This window comes from Lissotriton helveticus, chromosome 1_1 (assembly GCF_964261635.1).
Source record: "Lissotriton helveticus chromosome 1_1, aLisHel1.1, whole genome shotgun sequence".
NCBI classification, from domain to species: Eukaryota; Metazoa; Chordata; class Amphibia; order Caudata; family Salamandridae; genus Lissotriton; species Lissotriton helveticus.
Window position 1 is genome coordinate 2063606662 of NC_136057.1, and position 6981 is coordinate 2063613642.

Genomic DNA, 6981 nt, shown 5'->3' on the forward strand with positions numbered 1-6981 from the left:
GCCCACGAGTATAGGTATAAATCCTGTAAACTACTCTATTGGCTGCCAACTTATAATGTCTCAAACAGAGTAGTGCTGGTCGTTCGTAACCCCTCTGGAGCCCTCCGCAAGGGTATACCTGATTTTTCACAAGTTTTTGCAGCGTACTATCAAAACTTATATACAGCGATCCCAGTACTCCCGTAGGTAGTCGCGTCCCCTCTGCTACAGGATATCCCTCTACCTTCGATCCCTTGTTCCGTTGCCCATGACCTCGACCAAGCACTCACTGCGGAGGAGGTAGACATGGCTCTCCCGGATCGCAAGTATGGCAAGACCCTGGTCCAGATGGATTCCCCATTGAATTCTTTAAACGCTATCACCCACATTTGATGCCTCACCCGTTGGCCCTCTATACTGAAGCAACAGAGCATGGCTCACGTCCACCCCCTTTCGGACCAGGATACTGCCACCATCGTGGTGATACCCAAGGCGAACCAGTCTACGGAAAGCTGCTCCTCATTCAGCCCGATTTTCCTCCTCAGTGTTGGCATTAAGGTGTATGTTTATAAAGGTCCTCATGACCAGATTGGGTCAGGCATTGAGTTATCTAGTCCACCCAGACCAGAGGATACATGCCAGGCAGATCACCCGTCATTGCATACAGAGGGTGCAGCTAGTTGGCCCTCTCAATCGGGTTGCCTAGAGGGTTCCCTGGCCTTCCTCCTTATTGACTCCCAAAAGGTCTTTGACACAGTCACATGGACCTTTTCAAGGCCATGCTGCAACGGGCCAGCTTAGGAACGTACTTTCATAGACTTGTGGGTCTGCTGTATAATGCCCCTCCAGCCCAGGTCTATGTGAACAGAGTCCTATCCCAGATCTTCCCGATCTGCAGAGGCACTCGTTAGGCTGCCCCCGTCTCCGCTTGCCCAAATGTTGCAGGGATTCTGCTCAGGGCCAGAACTATGCTAGGGACCATAAAACATCAGTATGTAGTGACAGTCACTATACCACCTCAGAATCTATGATCCAGAGTCTGACTAGCTATAGTGCCTCACTTGCCCTCCTAACCTTTCTAGAGAAAAAAATGATTTGGCATGCCAGAACACTGGGGTGGCGTGCAGCCATTTTGGTTGATGATAGATTAGTCTACCTACCTGGTTTTGCACCAGCTGTAGTCTTTTCGGCAGACCGGAATAGAGACAATTGGCATAATCGATATGAGAGATGACTAGAGATAATACAACCTGTATAAGTGCTACTGTGGTAAGAAATCTCCTGAGTTTCCTGATCTTCCTAAACTGGAAGAAGCAGGTAGAGACTGCTGTCCCAATCTGGGACTTCAGAGAGAGGTCGCTATTGATTGTAACACCGCGACTCTTGTCTGAGGAGGATGAAGCGGGAGGTGTTCCCAACTCGGCAGGCCAGAATTTCGAATTTCAGGGATTATGAGAGCCGCCAACTAAGATCAGTTCTGTTTTTATCAGGATTCAATTTTAGATTATTACTGTTCATCCAGTTACGTATATGTAGCATAATTGTCTGAAAATTCAGGATGGAGTTGGAGGTGTTACCAATGGTGAAAATCAATTGTAAGTCATCTGCGTAATTAAAGGTACACACTTTTCTTTCTCCTAGAGATTGAATTAGTGGGAGAAGATACAAATTGAATAAATGCAGGGATATTGAAGATCCCTGTGGCACACCACAGGTCAATTTGGTATTAGGCACTATGAAATGGGAGAGGTGGACTGTCTGGCAGCGACCATCTAACAAGGATGTAAGCCAACTGAGGGCGGATTCCTGAATTCCTGTATCCCTGACACAGTCCACCATAATTTCATGGCTGACCGTGTCAAAAGCCGCAGAGAGGTCAAGGAGCACCAGGGCTTGGATGGTACCCTTATCTGCTTCTTTCCTCAATTTGTCTAAGACGGTCAGGATTACTGCCTCAGTTGAGTGGGAAGGGCGGACGCCTGCTTGGTGAGAATCAAGGAATTGAGATTGCTCGATGGAAGAACAGAGGCAGTTCGCCACATGGGTTTCCAACACCTTAGCTATGAAGTGGAGCAGGGAGATGGGACGATAGTTCAGCAAAACCAAAGGGTCTGTACCAGTTCTTTTAATAAGGGGGACTATTACTGCTTCTTTAAAGGCTCGGGAAAAAGAGCCATGATTTAATTAATCATTCAGGAGAGAGGGCACGGGCAGGTCATATGGAAAAAGCTTCCCTCAGAATATGAGGGGGACGGATCACTGAAATAATATCGACTACCAAAATATCGACTACCCAAAATATCGAGGAAAAAATATCTACAACCAAAATATCGAGTTTGTATGTACAAACAGGTAAGTACAAAAATATCGAGTACAAAATATCGTTTACAAAAATATAGTTGTAAAAAATATCGACTTTAATAAAAACAATGTTTAATTACATTAATATAAAAAATTAATTACTAAAATATAATTAACAATACTTAAAATAACTTTTAATAATTAAATAATTAATGAAAGTAAAAAAATAATATTTTTTTAATCATATTTCTTAAAACATATATATATATATAGTAACAAAATTTAATTAAATAATAGCCAATATTATTAACGTACAAATACAAAAGAGTAAAAATTACTATTCCCACTGCAAAGAGTGCAACAGTGGATATATGACATTACAACACAACTTTTACAACGCACTACCATTACAACGTAAGTATTGGTAAGTATATAATATTTTTTTTTAATTTAAATTATTTAAAATTATTTAAATATAATTTAATTCAATTTAATTTCATTAAATTAAATTAATGTAAATTTAATTTTACTTTATTTTTACACTGTACCCCTGTACCCCCAAACTGACCCTGAACCCTAAAAAAACCCTTTACCCAAAAACCCAAAACTGACCCTGAACCCTAAAAATACCCCTTTACCCAAAAACTAAAAACTGACCCTGAACCCTAAAAATACCCCTTTACCCAAAAACTAAAAACTGACCCTGAACCCTAAAAATACCCCTTTACCCAAAAACCCAAAACTGACCCTGAACCCTAAAAATACCCCTTTACCCAAAAACTAAAAACTGACCCTGAACCCTAAAAATACCCCTTTACCCAAAAACTAAAAACTGAACCTGAACCCTAAAAATACCCCTTTACCCAAAAACTAAAAACTGACCCTGAACCCTAAAAATACCCCTTTACCCAAAAACTAAAAACTGACCCTGAACCCTAAAAATACCCCTTTACCCAAAAACTAAAAACTGACCCTGAACCCTAAAAATACCCCTTTACCCAAAAACTAAAAACTGACCCTGAACCCTAAAAATACCCCTTTAATTTAACATAATTAGCAATTAATCAATTAAATTAAATTAATTACCAATTACATTTTAATTAATTAACAAATATTATTTAATTACCAATTAATTAAATATTACTACCAATTAATACATTTACATATGTAATAAATAATAATTAAATTACTTCCCACCCTATTCCCCTATAAACCCACAACCCGCTACAGGAAATACATTATTTTAATTTACATAATTAGCAATTAATAAATTAAATTAATTACCAATTAAATTTTGAATAATTAACATATATTATTTAATTACCAATTAATTAATTATTACTACCAATTAATAAATTTGCATATTTAATTAATTATAATTAAATTACTTCCCACCCTATTCCCCTATAAACCCACAACCCGCTACAGAATAAAATGACACAATAATAAAAAAAAAATCATTAATTAAAAATAATTATAACATAAAATGACACTTTTCACACATATTATAACATAAAAACACTATAAATAATTACATATTATATAAAAAACGATATTTTTTACTTTCTATATTATTTACAGTCGATATTACTTCACTTACCTTAAAAACGATATTTTGGCTGTCGATATTCTGTCCTGTCGATATTTTCTCCAAACGATATTTAAAACTCGATATTCTGTCCAAACGATATTTTGGAGTCGATATTATGTCTGTGCACCGAGGGGGACAGCTGTCGGCAGGAGATCCGGACTTGACTTTGATCAGAAGGTTTAAAAAGGCATCTCTCCTAATTGCGGGGAATTCACTCGCATGTGGAGCATCAAGGGGAGGGTTAACACGGATGCTGGTTTTAATAATAGTGATTTTATCAATAAAAAAACGATTCAGAGAGTTACAAAAGGACTGGGTAGGAGCTAGTTGTGCTGTAACTCTATCTGGATTAGATAGCTCATTAGCAATTGCAAATATTTCTTTTGATTTGTTTGTGGAATTCAGGATCTTATTGGAGAAGTAAGAAGTAAGTAGCTTTAGTTTGTAAGATAGATTTTTTGTATTGTTTAAGTTAAGCTTGGTAGGTATCTTTTTTATCTGGAGAGCAATTCCATCTCTAGATACGTTCAGTTCGGCGCAAGGCTGATTTTTGAAGTTTTAACCATCTCTGGGCATCATGACGCCTGGCTGTTTTTATTTTCCTAAGGGGGTATAGATATTACTAGCTGCTGTTAGCCATGATTGAACTTTTTTTGATTTAATTATAGATCTCTGGGTTTAGTGGCAGACCCTGTACCTTAGCTTACATAGGTGGATGTTCTACATCTCAGCTGACACAGCACTCTTGTCTCAGGACCTTATTTCTGTGCATGTGTTTTTTCAGAACCCCTGTCCTCAGATAAAGGACTACATATGTGTATTCAAAATAGCAACTGCATTCTTTTATTATGTCTATGTGCTAGAATCTCACCAGAGAGAATAACAAGGGGCAATGTTGTTTGACATTGCCTAGGCTGTTCAGAATAAATCCCTGGGAAAGAATAGCGAAAACAACAATGGGCCATACCAGAAACACACAACAGTAATAGAGCCCCTGGCGTGCTTGATCAGATGCAATGCTCAGATTAGAAGATGGCAGTGGGAGGGGGACGCTGAAGAGCTCATAGGTGTCTGCGCAGATGACATTCTATTATTCCTGGGAGACCGACAGTCTTTGAAAATCCTCCGCCTGTCTGAGGAAGCCTCCGGCCTGCAGATTAATCTGAAAAAATCACTACTGGTGCCAGTTAGGTTGATGCAGGCGACCACCCCAACACCTTGGGGTTTATATCTCACGCCTCCCAGACCTGGCGTGGACTCTTAATTTTCAACTCCTTATGATGGCCTTAAATAAGAATTTGTGGAAATAGGGCTCCCTACCTCTGAATCTGATGGGGTGCAAAGTCTTATTTAAGATGATATGCCTTTCCTGCTTCTTATATGCCCCGGCAAACCTTCCCCACCTAGTCCCCTGGAAATGGCTCCAAACACTCATGTCGAGGATTACCATCTTCTTCTGGGCGGGGACGTCATCGGGTGGCCTTCACCTCGACTGGTTTTAATGGGGGTTGGGACGACCCCGCCTATTGCTCTGTACTACATCCCCTGGGTCTTGACAATCTCCTTAGGCTACTCTATGGTATACCAATACCACACACACTTCCTGACTGCAATCTGGTGACACTGCTCTGTTGGAGGGCTGCCCTACATTTTATTCATTGGGACCGTAGGCTTACGGGAATGACACCGCTGTGGCAGGCTACACGACTCAAGCAGGTGGCAGGCTATCATGGTTTTACACAGTGGTACAGAATAGGGGTTACTTATTTGGACAATATTAGGTGAGGGCGGACATTGATGTCGTTTCAGGAGCTAATTGACCCTTACCAGCTTTCCCACATGCAGTACTATCGCTAACTCCAATCACACCATGCTCTGCTCGTCCATGTACCCGTGGGCGCTCAGAGACCCGAATACAACTCTCTTGAAGCTAAAATACTGATCGGGAGTTTGAGAAAGGGAGCCATTTCCATGCTTTACCACTCCTTGATGGTTAACGTTTCGCATTGCTTTCTGGTCCGGCAAGGAAAGTGGAAGAATTGGATGATGATGATTGGTGGGAGGCATGTATGGCCCCAAGAGAGTTCCCAATTTCCTCACACCTCCGAATGGTCCAACTCAACTATCTACACTCGGCATGTACCTGAACCACTACAGCGAATACAGCGGACGGGTCAAACTGCTCAGGCCGTATATGCGAGGTGTGGTGCTCTGCCTGCAGCTGGTCTTTTTTTCACATCGTCTGGTGTTGCCCAGAGTTGTCTTTTGTTTTGTCAGTAGACAATGAGGATCCCATGATTGAGCGGGAAGTTTAGGGCCTAATAGGAGGGAGGTGATTCAGGGATCCGAGGGTAAGCACAGGCGAAAGGAGATTCATGGGCCTGAAGATGAATGTGAGATGAGTTGATGGAGTTTTCAGTTCAATCACTGTTACTGGTCCAACAGACTAAAAAAGGCTTTAGTTACAGCAAAGCCCTCCTAAAATTAGCCCCCTGACACTAACCTTGCAATGCTTTGCGAAAGGTCGCGATCAACAAACGTGCCACTTTGTTTTTGGGAGTGCCCAGGCCTGTTTTTGTTTCCAATCTGACTCTGCGTGGCATGACAAAGACCCAGTAGGTTACAGGACTAGTTCTGTCTGAGGCTCGGGGCAATTCTCTCATATATTGACAGTAGATACTTTATGTGAAACTGATTCGATTGCATCCGTTTGCTACCTTGATTGCTCTCTAGCATGTCAGAAAACACATCAAACATGTGTGCCACGTCTGACTAGATAAGACTCATTTCTCGTGGCACCCATGCACGTGGCATTTTGTGTCGCACCCATACACAGGTTGCATTTTCCCCGAGGGACTTCAATGTTGCTCTGCCCTTTCCACCCCCACAACTAGGTTAGACCTATGATTTAGCACCTCTCTATTTGTGTGTCGGGCAAAGCAAAGGTTTAATGTTACATTTGATTTCTCCTTGGGTAAATCAGATCTGGTCAGTCATATATTATAGATCACTTTCTTAGTGTTGCTGATCTCAGACTGCACGTTTATGCTCTGTAGAGGCTATCACTGCTCCAAGATATTTTTTGTTTTTATGATGTAGAATAACCACCC